This window comes from Heterodontus francisci, chromosome 2 (assembly GCF_036365525.1).
Source record: "Heterodontus francisci isolate sHetFra1 chromosome 2, sHetFra1.hap1, whole genome shotgun sequence".
NCBI lineage: Eukaryota > Metazoa > Chordata > Chondrichthyes > Heterodontiformes > Heterodontidae > Heterodontus > Heterodontus francisci.
The window spans coordinates 150,884,328-150,899,560 of record NC_090372.1 but is presented as its reverse complement, the minus strand read 5'-3'; the positions used below and the strand labels follow the sequence as shown (position 1 = coordinate 150,899,560).

At 45.0% G+C, this 15,233-nt stretch overlaps 1 protein-coding gene across 1 annotated transcript in view; it reads right to left on the bottom strand.

The window, feature by feature from the left end:
• The window catches only part of LOC137347472 (ras-related protein Rab-5C-like), a 33,349-nt gene extending 32,537 nt beyond the window's left edge, over positions 1–812 (bottom strand). Inside the window, exon 1 of the mRNA XM_068011920.1 lies at positions 651–812. The gene's annotated coding sequence lies outside the window, so the exon portion shown is untranslated. The remainder of the gene's footprint in view (positions 1–650) is intronic.
• Between the last annotated feature and the right edge of the window lie 14,421 nt (positions 813–15,233).

Below are 15,233 nucleotides of genomic sequence, written 5' to 3'. Positions count from 1 at the left end.
CTAACTGGGGTAAGACATTTAGCTTTTTTAAAAAAATGTTAATCTGTTTTGCATTTTGAGTCTTGGCATCCTCCTGCGTGACTTAATGCGATTCACGAAAATTACTTACAAAAGCACAGACACATTTGTGGACACTAACCCATTGGCTCCACTAGAATAGAAACAGAAGAATTGTTACATACCTCTTATTACTTCCTTTTAAATGTAAACCTACAATCGATCATAAAAGTTTTAAATAACTTTAAAGAGAAAAAAAACCCTTGCGCTAGTTGCACGACTGACGTCACCCCTGACTTGCAACAAAAACACTCGGGCCCAGAGAAGGAGGCAGCAGCCAGTGGGGCCTGGGCACCACAGAACAACAGCAGCCCTACCCGTGACATTAACCCATCCCAAAACACTGAGTCTATCCCCCACCCGCGGCCTCTCAGTGCCCGCCGAACCCGCGCCTCTCTCTGCGTTTTGTTGCCGAGTCAACACAGACGGGAGACGCCATTTTGGATTTTAAAATCCAGCGACTTTAATGACAGCCCGAATCCCAGGGAGGGAAGGGACTGCGACTCTTACACCCCACCCCACCCCACCCCACTCTCTGAAACACAGCAGCAAGGACTTTCAATCACAACAAACCAACCCCGCTGAGACCTTACCAGCTGAAAGAGGTGAACTAGAGCGAGGCGGTGCGGTTTCCGGCCGCTCTCCGTCCCGACCGCTATAACATTAATGGGGGCACAGCGACTACCCGAACACCAATGTCGCCTCGCCCCGCTCACTCCGGCTCAACACTCGCACCGGAACTCATTGACGCACCGCATCACCCGCGACTGCGTCACCTTCCGCCATCCCTCCCGCGCAAGCGCGCTCGGTTCACGCGCGCGTTGCCATTTTACCTGCTTATCGCTGGCTGAATTTTGCAGCTATTAAAAGCCATTTGTTTCGGGAGTGACAATAGCTCACTTAATACATTGTTAACACTGATTTTTTTTATTGTATATCACAATTAAAATAGCAAGATTTCATATTTTTGCAAAGGGGACCACTCTTTTCCTGATATTGATAGCTCAGCCTGGTTGGTTGGTTGGCATCCTTCCATCTCTGAAGGATGATGGACAGGCAGCAAACAATCTATTTGGGTGGGGTATCTTCTCCTGGTGCACCTTTGCTGATGGCTGTGAAGGCCAATTCTTAAGAGGCAGGTTTTGCAACAAGTGCTACACATGAAACTGCCAAGTGATGCTGTGAATTGTTGTTTTTGACATTGGCAACTCTTACCAAGCTGCTGTAGCAACTGGTCGTTGTGGTTGTGCACACCAGTCCACAGGATGTGTCGCCATTTCCCTCTTTTGCCAGCTAGTGAGTCTCAGATGCAATAGTTGACATTTAGGGCCTGTATGTCACGCTTGCAAGCGTCCTTGAAGCTGAGCTTTGGGTACCACACTGGTCTGCTGACCCAGACTTCTTCACCTTACAGAAGGTCCTTGAGGAGTAGGTCAAGTAGGGACCAAAAAAGGGATTTATGCATGGGGGCAGGGGGACTAGCTGAGGTGCTAACTGAATACTTTGCATCTGTATTTACTAAGGAAGAAGATGCTACGCCGGCCACGGTGAAACAGGAGGTAGTTAATACTCTAGAAGGATTTAAAATTGATGAGGAGGTATTAGGCTGTCTATACTTAAAAGTTGACAAAGCACCAGGACCAGATAAGATGCATCCAAGGATACTGAGAGAAGTAACAGTGGAAATTGCAGAAGCACTGGCATAATGTTCCTTAGACTCGGATAGTGCCAGAGGACTGGAGTATTGGAAATGTTACACCCTTGTTCAAAAAAGGATGTAAAGCTAAGCCCTGTAACTATAGGCCAGTCAGTTTAACTTCAGTGGTGGGGAAACTGCTAGAAAGAATATTTTAGGGCAAAATTAATAGGCACATGGACAAATGTGGATTAATTTAGGAAAGTCAGCACGATTTGTCAAGGAAAAATAGTGTTTAACTAACTTGCTGAAGATTTTTGAAGAGGTAACAGAGAGGGTTGATGAAGGCAATGCCGTTGATGTATACATGGACTTCCAAAAGGCATTTGATACAGTGCTGCACAACAGACTTGTGAGCAAAGTTATAGCTCATGGAATAAAAGGGACAGTAGAACATGGATACGAAATTAGCTGAGTGACAGGAAACAGAGCACCATTTTGTGAATGGAGGCCTGCAACCAGTGGGGTACCACAGGGATTGGTGCTGGGACCCTTATTGTTTATAGTGTACATTAATGATTTAGATGTGAATATAGGAGGTATGATCAGTAAGTTTGCAGATGACACGAAAATTGATGGTGTTGTAAATAGTGAGGAGGAAAGCTTTAGAATACAGGATGATATAGTATGGCTGGTAAGATGGGTGGAGCAGTGGCAGATGAAATTTAATTCTGAGAAGCGTGAGGTGACGCACTTTGGTGGACTAACAAGGCAAGGGAGTATACAATGGATGGTAGGACCCTAGGAAGTACAAAAGGTCAGAGGGACCTTGGGGTGCTTGTCCATAGATCACTGAAGGCAGCAGCACAGGTAGATAAGATGGTTAGGAAAGCATATGGAATACTTGCCTTTATTAGCCGAAGCATAGAATGCAAGAGCAGGGCGATTATATTAGAGCTGTATAAAATGCTGGTTAGGCCACAGTTGGTGTACTGTGTACAGTTCTGGTCACCACACTATAGGAAGGATGTGATTGCACTGGAGACGGTGCAGAGGAAATTCACCGGGATGTTGCCTTGGCTGGAGCATTTCAGCTACGAAGAGAGACTGGATAGGCTAGGGTTGTTTTCCTTGGAGCGGAGAAGGCTGAGGTGGGACCTGATTGAGGTATACAAAATTATGAGAAGCATTGATAGGATAGATAGGAAGAAACTTTTTCCCTTAGCGCAGGTGTCAATAACCAGGGGGCATAGATTTAAGGTAAGGGGCAGGAGGTTTAGAGGGGAGTTGAGGAAAAAAAATTTCACCCAGAGGGTGGTTGGAATCTGGAACACACTGCCTGAAGGGGTGGTAGAGGCAGGAACCCTCACAACATTTAAGAAGCATTTAGATGAGCACTTGAAACTCCATAGCATACAAGGCTATGGGCCAAGTGCGGGAAAATGGGATTAGATTGGATGGGTGCTTGATGGTCGGCGCAGATGCATTGGGCCAAAGGGCCTGTTTCTGGGCTGTATAGCTCTAGTCTCTATGACTCTAAAATAGAGAAGCAAAGAAAGAGTATGTGAAGACACTGACAGCTAAGATAAAAAGGAATTTAAAAGTCTTCTATCGGCATATAAATCGTAAAAAGGTGCTAAAAGGAGGAGTAGGGCCGATTAGAGGCCAAAACAGAGAATAATGCATGGAGGCAGAGGGCAGGGCTGAGAGCGTTGATGAGCATATTGTGGTTAATGTTGTGTACATGCACTTTCAAGGTGTTTCAAAAGTGCCATATAATAGACTTGTCAACAAAATTAAAGCTCATTAAATAAAAGGGACAGTGGCGGCATAGATATAAAGTTGGCTGAGTGACAGGAAACAGAGTAGTGGTGAATTGTTGTTTTTCGGACTGGTGGGTCCTGCAGGGGTCGGTTTTAGGACCACGGCTTTTCTTGATCTATATTAATGACCAAGACTTGGGTGTGTAGGGCACAATTTCAAAAAACAGGTAATTACACCATCTCTTTGGGTCCCACTGAGAATGCATTGTTAGACCTGGAGAACCCACACAGCAATTTCAAGACAGGCATCTTTTAAAAACACTCCTTTTGTTTCAATTGACACAAAGGGCCAGATTTTAACTCTGTGCAGGTGGTTTTGAATAAGTTAAAATCTCACCCAATGGCCAGGATTTTGTTGAGATGCTGACATTGGGATCTGTGGCTCGGGGGGCGTGCTGGAAGATTATATTGGCAGTGGCCTGCCATGGAGTCCGACAGGGGGAGTGCTGGATCCGATCTTCCTGGTGGCAGCAAGGCTCCGTAGCAGCTCACCTGCTGCTGGGTAATGGAACCCGGCTTTACATATTTATATACATAAATGAATAAATTTAAATAAAATTCACAGCAATCTTGCCTGCTGCCTTTGGAGCAGCGGCCGGTACTCACGTACGTTCACTTTCGAGTCCAGGGAAAGCTGGCGCCACTGAGGTGGTGCAGGGGGTTCTCAGGATTTTTAGTGCAGTGGGTGGGGAACGGGTTTCGATCGGAATTAATAGTGGAGGGGAGGAGTGAACCGGGTAACCTCTGCACTTTGATCAGTTTGTTGGGGGGGAGGGGGGGAAGGTCAAGTCTTGCAGGTAAGTGTTTTGGAGGGGGGAAAAGGGTAACTATTACATTTAATTGTTATGGGAGGGAATGGGTGATAGTTTAAAAAAAATTTAAATGTACCAACAGGGCTGGCTGCCCTTTAAAAAGGGCGCCAGTGCCTGCGTACAGAGACTGCCCCCACCACGTGATTTGGGGGGGGGGTCATCCGGTATTATGTTGGGCCGCCGTGCAGTAGGTCACGGCAGCATGGCGGTGCGCGGCCCACACAGTGTGTACTCAAACTGTTGTATCTGTGCGGGTAACATATTTTGCCCATTATATGTTTTTAACTCCACATATTTTTTACCTTCTATGATACATACTACCAAGAATCGGTAAGTCTTTACTCCATACATCACTTAGAGTATTTACACTTGCCCTGATTTCTAAGTAAGTTTAATAGCATGCCCAAGATAACAAATAGAAATACTTCTTTAGGTTGCTTTAGCTATTGTTTCTAGCATGTGCCTCTACAGAATGCTCCATGTCTTTGAGAAGCTGCAGACTAATACTTCATTAGACTTTGTTATAAATTTTAGCTGCCAAATGAATTCAGTGAACAGAAAATAAGAAATAGGAGCCAAAGTATACCACATGGCCCACTGAGCCTGCACTGCCATTCAGTACAATCTTGGCTAATCTTCGGCTTCAACTCCACTTTCCCGCCTGCTCCCTGTATCCCTTGATTCCCTGAGAGACCAAAGCTCTGTCAATCTCAGCCTTAAATATATCCAACGATGGAGCATCCACAATCATCTGGGGTAGAGAATTCCAAAGATTCGCAAGTCTTTGAGTGAAAATATTTCTTAGTATCTCAGTCAGAAGTGATCGACCCCCATGTTCTAGATTCCCTAGCCAGGGGAAACAACCTCTGTGTCTACCTTGTCAAACACCTTCAGACGCTTGTATGTTTCAATGAGATCACCTCTCATTCTTCTAAACTCTGGAGAATATAGACACAAGTTACTCAGCCTCTCATCATAGGACAACCTCTCATTCCAGGGATCAATCTTGTCAACCTTCACTGTACCACCTCCAATGCAAGTATATCCTTCCTTAAATATGGAGACCAAAACCACACACAGTACTCCAGGTGTGGTCTCACCAAAGCCCTATACAATTGTAGCAAGACCTCTTTATTCTTATACTCCAATTCCTTGCAATAAAGGCCAACATATCACTTGCCTTCCTAATTGCTTGCTGTATCTGCATGCTAACTTTCTGTGTTCCTTGTATAAGTATACTAAAGTCCCTCTGAATATCAACATTTACACGTTTCATGCCTTGTAAAAAAGTGTTTCCTGCTTTTCTATTCTTATTTCCAAAGTGAATAACCTCACTCTTACCCATTTTATACTTCATCTGCCACCTTGTTGGCCACACTCAATCTGTCCATATCTCTTTGCAGCCTCATGTGGAGTGATTCGAATTGGTTGAAGACTGGCATCTGTGATGCTGGGGACCTTGTCTGCGAAACACTCTGCCTGCAGCCTGCTTGATCTCTACAAGCTTGTAATCTGAGCCTGGATAGCTCTAGTCACATGCCTCTGGTCAAATGATGCTTTGTCTTGTCTGCTTCCAACCAGTTTTCCCAGAAATCTGAAGTTTTTTGTTTTATTTTTAAGTTTGGGACTGTCTCAAAAAACAAGCTTTGAAACCAGTATCTGTGCACTTAACAGAATTCCACAAGTCATCTGCTCAGAAAACAGTCTACACACACTGCTCCACTGGTCTGGCAAACTGCAGACTCCATCACACTATAATTTAATTGATAAAGTTTCCCTTTATTTGTATAATTTGAATTTTACTAATGATGCCCCTTTTAAAAGGGGGGCAGTTTTGCAGATGTTTTGGGTTAGAAATCAATAGGAACAAGACAGGATGACAATTAATTCTTCTTCCTGAGATCAAAGATGTGGGTGGTAAAGAAAAGAGAGTACAATATACAGAAAATTCTCTGCACAATATTCTCATTTAACATAAAATTAATGCTGTGGATGGAGGTCACATTCCATTTGAATCAAAAATGAATGGGTACCTCCTCACTCAAAATGCTCTAAGGACTAGACAAGACTTAAATCTTTAGCTGCTGAATTAAACTACACTGTTTATATAGAAAGCCTAATTCTAAAATGGAAGCACTTTGCTTACAAAGAACATCTGGCAAGATCCTTTCCGATCATTGATGATTAAATGTGGCTTGCATTAAAAATGATGCATAATTCTCAAAGTTCTAAATATGAAAAGATATTTCACTAAAAGTAATCTTGGCAGAGAAACTAACAAAATTAATAAAGGTAAAGCCCTTTTTTTAACATCCCTTTTCCCCTTCTAAGGTACTTCCAAAGGGGCTTCAACTGACACTTAGCATGCAGTAACCATACTAATTTCAGCCACAGGGATACTTGTAGAAGTAGGGTCAGCTTGGCTCATTAGTAGTACTCTTGAATATGTGTCAGATGGTTTAACTAACTACAAGAATTGAGTACACGACCTAGGCTGACACTTCAATGTTGTAGAGGCTCGATCGCAATGTTGAAGCTGTCTCCTTTTGGATAAAACATTAAACAAAGGCCTGTTCAGGTGGGTGTAAAAATTCCCATGGAAAATTTAAAAAGAGCAGGGAGTTCTCCTGATGTTCTGGCCACCATTCATCCCTTAACACAAATAGATTAGTTGGTCTCATTGCTGTTTGTGGGGACATGCTGTGCACAAATTGGCCACTGTGTTTTGCTACAAAATAACAGTGATTACACTTCAAAATTAATTAATTGGTTATGAAGCACTTTAGGAAATCCTGAGGATGTGAAATGTCCAATACAAATTCAAATCTTTCTGTAGTAGTAAATTAGATTCAAGAGCACAAAAATCACATAGTTTTCGGAAAGGGAGGCACAATAAAGCACAACAGGGCTGCACACACAAAACACTTACATAGAGATTGAATATTTGGCATTTTCCTTCTTTACTGGTGGAGGCTTCTTGCCTTCTCACCTTTTATTTACTAACACCCTATCTCTTCTCACTGTCCCATTCTCTGTCATTTCTGAACCTCTGGGAATTATTATTATGGAAGGATTTTCCCTTTAAAAAGGGTTTATGAATAAGCACATAGCCGTCTGCCATAGCAGCGGCTTCTCTCACCCTTGTAATTCTTTGCTCCTCAATATGGGTTCTTGTGTTAATTGGGATGCTATTTTTAAATTCTTCTCATAGAGTTACCTCTCTCAAATTTTTCCATTAGAAGTCTAACTTGAGAGAATGCATCCAGTGATCGAAAGCCATGTAGATAAAGTCTGGGCAGGTCTTTTCCTAGTGTTTCTAAATTTCTGTCAATAGGCTTCAGGTACCAAGTCATGCACATTCAGAATTGCTGCTTTAGTTTGTTTGCAGTCAGAAGCACTCTCTTCTGACAACAGAAAAAAAGCTTCGCGAGCTCTACTTACCAATTTACCTTGCAGGAGGATAGTCCAATTTTCTTTTGGCCATTTTAGTCTATTCGCTATTCACTCAAAGGAGATAAAATAAGACTTGACCTCCTCCTCATTAAATTTTAGTACTAGTCTTGAGTGGCTCATAATGTCAAAGTTTTGTTATGAATTGGGGATAATATTTGAATTCCTGGTGGCATTCTCGTTTTGTGCTTTCAGCCTTTCTACCTCAACCTTTTTTTGCCACTTCCTCCCTTTCCTCTCCTCCTCTGCAATTGTATTTCCTCTCTTTTCAATGAGAACTCTCTTTTCTCTCTTTCCTTTTGTAGTAATTTGCCAAGCCTCCTTCGACAGCAACTTCCAAACCTGCAACCTCTTCCACCTAGGAGAACACAGGCAGAAGGCTCATGGCCACCTGCAAATTCCCCTCTCAGTCACACACCATCCTGACTTGGAAATATATTGCTGTTCCTTCACTGTCACTGGGTCAAAATCCTGGAACTCCCTTCCTAACAGCACTATGTGTGTCCTTACACCAGATGGACTGTGGCAGTTCAAGAAGGTAGCTCACCATCACTTTCTCAAGGGCAATTAGGGATGGGCACAAAATGCAGGCCTAGCCAGCAATGCCCACATCCCAGCTTAGCTTGGCACAGATGCAGGGCCACAGGATTCACAAGGAGGAAGGCTCTACCTGGAACAGCAGCAGGAGATGAGTTCTGTGAGGCAGTGCTGGGTGAAGGGCTGATGATAGAGGAGTCCATCCAGCTCATGTGCCCCACAATGGCTCAGAGCTATGAGCACCTCCATAGAGAAAGTGGCCAACCTCATGGAGAGCCATATGCAGCATTAGAGTCATAGAGAGATACAGCACCGAAACAGGCCCTTAGGCCCAAAGAGTCCGCACTGACCATCAACCACCCACTTATACTAATTCTACATTAATCCCAAATTCCCTCTCACATCCACACCTTCCCTCAATTCTCCTACCACGTACTTACACTAGGGGCAATTTGTTTTTTTTACAATGGCCAATTTACCTATCAACCCACAAGTCTTTGGCAGGTAGGAGGGAACCGGAGCACCCAGAGGGGACCCCTGCGGTGACAAGGAGAACTTGCAAACTCCACACATGCAGTACTCAGAACTGGAGGTCACTGGAGCTGTGAGGCTGCGGTGCTAGCCACTGCACCACTGTGCCACTGCATTATTCTGAGTGAATTCAAGAGCAGTGCACTGACATGCACAGCATGCATGCCACACTGTGTAGCCTGGAGCAGTCAGTAGTGCTGGTGGAGCAAACATGTCTGGAGTGGATGCCAGTTGTGCCCCAGCTGGTATCCCCCTCCAGCCATCCGGAGCACCAGATAAGTGCTGAGGATGTCACAGAGGAGGAAGAGGGTGCCTCCCCTCATGGGACACCCTCATCATCCTCAGCCTCCTTGGTTCCTCTGACTGTATGCAAGCAAGGCCAACTGACTAAGGCTGCCCCTGCAATGACGCAGGTGCAGCAGCCTCCAGAGATGCCGCCATGGGCACCTCCATGATGAGGACGACTGCCACATGCATCTCAGTCGCAGGCAGAGACCAGTGAGCAGGCTGCCTCCACCTTCTCCAAGGCCACAAGGGGAGAACCTTGTAGAAGTGGCCGAGTGTGGAGGTTACTGTGCCATGCAGAGTAATGAATAGGTCACTGGGGTGGCTTCTTACTGTCTTTATGCACTGTTTCCCTTTGTTATAATTAATCACACTTTAAGCCACACATCTAAGACTTCTTTTATTACTGACCTGAGAAGAAAGGTGGTATGAGGTGGTGAAGGAGATCAAGGGTTCATCAATGGTGACGGCAAAGCCTCTGGGCAGATGTGCTTCCTTCATTGTCTGTAAGTGTTTAGATGTTTCTGGCTGCGTCTTGAATGGGTGTGTTAGCACAGGTATGTCAGACTGATTTGCCTACCATGTCCTTCATCCTGGGTCAGGGGGAGCCAGTTGAAATGTTTCTGAATCAAATGATCCCTGCCATTCATGGCATCCTGGCGAGACTTTCATATCCTGTGCAGTGCCCGGTCACCAACTTGTGCAGCTGGAGCACCTTGGAGCTCTGCATTCTCTCCCTCCATATCCACTTCCTCTTCCACCTCCTGCTCCTTCACTTCCTCCAGAGCCCTACCTGGTTCCAGGACCTCACTGTTCTCCAGGTCCACACCCCTCTGGAAGGCCATGTTATAGAGGACACACCAGACCAACGCAATGTCTGAGATCTTTGCAGGAGTGTATTGGAGGATGCCACCCAACCGGTCCAGGCACCAGAATCACATCGGTTGTCCTAGGAGCGTGGCTTGGTTATTTTTATTTATTTAGAGATACTGAAACAGGCCCTTCAGCCCACCGAGTCTGTGCCGACCAACAACCACCCATTTATACTAATCTTACATTAATCCCATATTCCCTACCACATCCCCACTATTCTCCTACCACCTACCTACACTAGGGGCAATTTATAATGGCCAATTTACCTATCAACCTGCAAGTCTTTGGGAGGAAACTGGAGCACCCAGCGAAAACCCACGCGGTCACAGGGAGAACTTGCAAACTCCGCACAGGCAGTACCCAGAATCAAACCGGGTCGCTGGAGCTGTGAGGCTGCGGTGCTAACCGTTTTACCGTCTCTGTCTCAGACTGTTGTAGATGGGTGAGTAGCCACCTCTTCAAAGATATCCCGTCCCTAAGGATCCATCCACAGACTTTCGGGGGGTGGAGTGAAGATCTGCAGCAGCCTGGACTGGCGGAAGATGAAGGAGTCATGGCAGCTGCCAGAAAAGCAAGCGCACACATGGAGGAAGATCTTGCTGAGGTCACAGACCAGCTGAACGTTGAGGGAGTGGAAGCCCTTCCTGTTGATGAATTTGACTGGCCTGTTACTGGGTGCCTTCATGGCCACATGGGCGCAATCGAAGATGCCCCACATCTGGAGGAATCCAGCAAAGGTGGTGAAACCCAATGCCCTCTGTCCCTGCAAAGCCTCATTTGTTGTGAAAGGAATGTATTGTACAGCTCTGGCAAATAGAGCCTCAGTGACCTGCGAGATGCAGTGATGTACAGTAGTTTGCAATATGCTACCAAGGTCCACAGCTGATCCTTGGAAGGAGCCAGAAGTGAAGAAGTTCAAGGCCACAATGACTTTGACAGCTACTGGCAGAGCATGGTGACCAGTGCTGTGAGGTGTGAGGTCTTTGGTGATGAGGTCACAGATATCTGTGACCATTTGCTTGGAGAGTCAAAGTCTCCTGTAACACTGGTTCAAGGTCATCTGCAGTTAGCTCCTTCTTTGGATGTAGATCCTATGTGGAGGGTATGGCCTCCGTGTCCTTCCTGCCTCTTGTTCCTCTCCTCCGAATGACCGGGGCTGTGCCCTTCCTGAGGAAGATGTTGCCCCTCATCGCCACTGGGCCCAAAATCTGAGAGTCGTGCCATCATTACCAGCTGCTACCTTCCTTGTGGTCAGCTGGTTGCCCAGTTGTTCTTGCTGCCTTGCCCCCTGCCCTTCTGTCTCTGCAATGCCAGGAGAGTGCACTGCCCTGGCGCTTTCTGTCCACTCTCCCTACCCCTTCACAGTGCCAAGGGCACCTATCTCCCAATAGCCAAGTTCCTCTCTGCACTATTTAAACTTTTATGCATCTGGGGTAATTCCCTTTGGCAGCCATGACTGCTTCCCACACTGTACCCATTTCTTTTCACCTGGTCTGCCCCAGACAGCGCTTGTATCCTGTGCGCCCCCATGTAGCTCTCAATACCCCCCATTAATGAGCTCTTAAGGAGCTCTGCAAGCACTTTCATTAGTCTTAATGGGGGATTGGGCGAGATCACGATCCTGCCCTTCCCCTGCCCTGGTGAACATAGCTGGTGTCGGAAATGGCGTTGCAACACCGGCATGCCAGCCGGCACTGGTATTTTCAGGCCCCGTTTGCCTCTGTTTCCGTCAATGACAGGGCCCGAAAATTCAGCCCACAGTCTTTTACTGTCCTTGGATGGGACTGTGGACAATTGCATTCTGGTCCATGCAGCAACGAGACTGCAATCATGAGGCAGGAAAGCTGGTAGGCTCAGGGGACATCAGATTACAAGCTTCTCATATTTCTGTTCTAACTTCATGTTTCTGCTCTATTTTTTTTTATTGAATTTAGTCCAAAATGCATGAGCTGTGAGGGATCATCTTACAATCGTTTAACTAATTGCGGTATTTATATGATTCAAACTTGCTGCCTCTTTGCCCTTTCAATTTGTCCTGGCTGATACTTATCCCTCAATCGACATCACAAAAACAGATTATCTGTCCATTATCACATTGTCGTTTGTGAGAGTTTGCTGTGTGCAAATTGGCTGCCTTGTTTCCTAGATGACAACAGTGACTACACTTCAAAAGTACTTCATTAGCTGTAAAGCGCTTTGAGACGTCCAGTGATCATGAAAATCGCTATATAAGTGCAAGTCCTTTTTTTCAGTTATGTGCTTCTCTCCCTGTATTATAGTGACAAAGTCATCCAGTAGCTGTTAGTGGCGTATATTAATAATATCATATGACAGTGAATCAGTTGTAATGTAGAGGTATCCATGGAGTAAGTTCTCTAATCCCAGATCCTTGGCTACTAGCAAAGTGTGTGTGGGTCAGAGATGGGCCTACCATTACTGTTTTACTGAAGGGAAATCCTGTTTGACAAATTTATTAGAGTTTTTTGAGGATGTAACTAGTTGGGTAGATAAAGAGGAACCAGTAGATGTAGTATACCTGGATTTCCAAAAGGCATTCAATAAGGTTAATTGGCAAGATAAGGGCTCATGGAGTTGTTGGTAATATTTTAGAATGGATAGATAATTGGTTAACAGACAGGAAGCAACGAGGGGGCATAAATGGGGCATTTTCAAGTTGGCAGGCAGTAAATAGCGGGGTGCCACAAGGATCAGCGCTGGGGCCTCAGCTATTTACATTCTATATTAATGACTTAGATGAGACAGAATAATTTATGTAAGTTTGCTGATGATACAAAGGTAGGTGGAAAGGTAAGCTTTGGAAGGACACAGAGAGGCTGCAAAGGGATATAGACAGTGTTACGACGCGGTGAGAAAGGTTTTCTAGGGGTCCCTCTCAGCCTTCACGTGGTCTTACCATAATAGGGTTTAATTCTAAACACACCGTGTTTTTAGCTCCTCCTTGGTGAATCCTTGTTCACTGCTTTCCAAGTATAAGGCAAAGAAACCAGCACAAACTGGTTTTCTTAGGTTTAAAGAAGAAAGGTTGAAATTTATTAAACTTGAACTTAAAATCTAATTTGGTTAACGCCTACAGATACACGACACACCCATGCTAGCCTGCATATGCGATACACACATGCAGATAGGGACAGAAAAGAGCAGAAGAAAAATAAAGTGGAAAAGTTTGAGGCAATATCTGAAGAGGGTTATTGTTATGGGTCTTCAAGCTCACTGTAGAGTCCTTGATTGTAAGTAGATTTTGCTTTTTGTTGGGGTCCAGTATTCTTCTTAAACCTTAAAATAAAAGCAAAATACTGCGGATGCTGGAAATCTGAAACAAAAACAAGGAATGCTGGAATCACTCAGCAGGTCTGGCAGCATCTGTGGAAAGAGAAGCAGAGTTAATGTTTCGGGTCAGTGACCCTTCTTCGGAATGGCTTCTCTTTCCACAGATGCTGCCAGACCTGCTGAGTGATTCCAGCATTTCTTGTTTTTGTTTCTTCTTAAACCTTGTTCGCTGTAGGAGACTTTTTTCTCTTGGGGTTCATGTGTCTACAGTGGACTTGGAGTTCCGTGAGAAAGAGATGGAGAGCCAGATAGGAGAGTTTGTGGCGAGTTAGCCAGGAGAGACCTTTTTAGTCCAGGAGCAAACAGACACTCTGAGTTCTAAAACTGTACAATTCAGAAAAACCCAGGTTGCCAAGCAGGTTAGTCATGTGGCTAACTGGTCTGACCACATCTTGGTTTGTATCACCTTAGCAGTCTCTGGAATGTTCCTCTTACACAAAATACATGGTGATCAAGGTCCATTGTGGGTTGAATGTGTCAGGGAATGGTCCTTTGTCCTTCCAAGCACCGTCTGTTAACATGCAAATGTCTTTTCCAGTCACTGCTGATCTGTTTAACAAGTCCTTTCTTCACTCCAGTTACAGTTTAAAATCAATTAATGTGCATCATTCTTGGCAGGTGGGGCCCAGCATGACAACAGGTTAAGTGAGTGGGCAACAAGATGGCAGATGGAGTATAATGTAGGGAAGTACGAAGTTATGCACTTTGGTCATAAGAACAGAAAAGCAGAATATTTTTTAAAAGGTCATAGAGTCATACAGCACAGAAACAGGCCCTTCGGCCCATCGTGTCTGTGCTGGCCATCAAGCACCTAACTATTCTAGTCCCATTTTCCAGGACTTGGCCCGTAGCCTTGTATGCTATGGCGTTTCAAGTGCTCATCTAAATACTTCTTAAATGCTGTGAGGGTTCCTGCCTCCACCACCCCTTCAGGCAGTGCATTCCAGATTCCAACCACCCTCTGGGTGAAAAATCTTTTCCTCAAATCCCCTCTAAACCTCCTGCCCCCTTACCTTAAATCTATGCCCCTGGTTATTGACCCCTCCGCTAAGGGAAAAAGTCTCTTCCTATCTATCCTATCAATGCCCCTCATAATTTTGTATACCTCAATCATGTCCCCCCTCATCTTTCTCTGTTCTAAGGAAAGCAATCCTAGCCTTTTCAGTCTCTCTTCAGAGCTGAAATGCTCCAGCCCAGGCAACATCCTGGTGAATCCTCTTCACCGTCTCCAGTGGAATCACATCCTTCTTATAGTGTGGTGCCCAGAACTGTACACAGTACTCCAGCTGTGATCTAACTAGCGTTTTATACAGCTCCATCATAACCTCCCTGCTCTTATATTCTGTGCCTCGGTTGATAAAAGCAAGTATCCCATATGCCTTCCTAATCACCTTATCTATCTGTGCTGCTGCCTTTCCGTGATCTATGGACAAGTACACCAAGGTCCCTCTGACCCTCTGTACTTCCGAGGGTCCTACCATCCATTGTATATTCTCTTGCCTTGTTAGTCCTCCCAAAATGCATCACCTCATACTTCTCAGGATTAAATTCCATTTGCCACTGATCTGTCCATCTTACCAGCCCATCTATGTCGTCCTGTAATCTAAGGCTTTCCTCTTCGCTATTTACGACACAACCAATTTTCGTGTCATCTGCGAACTTACTTATCATACCTCCTATATTCATGTCTAAATCATTAATGTACACTACAAACAGCAAGGGTCAGAGCAGCGATCCCTGTGGTACACCACTGGTCACAGGCTTCCACTCGCAAAAACAACCCTTGACCATTACCCTCTGTTTCCTGCCACCAAGCCAATTTTGAATCCAATTTGCCAAATTGCCCTGGATCCCATGGGCTCTTACCTTCTTAACGAATCT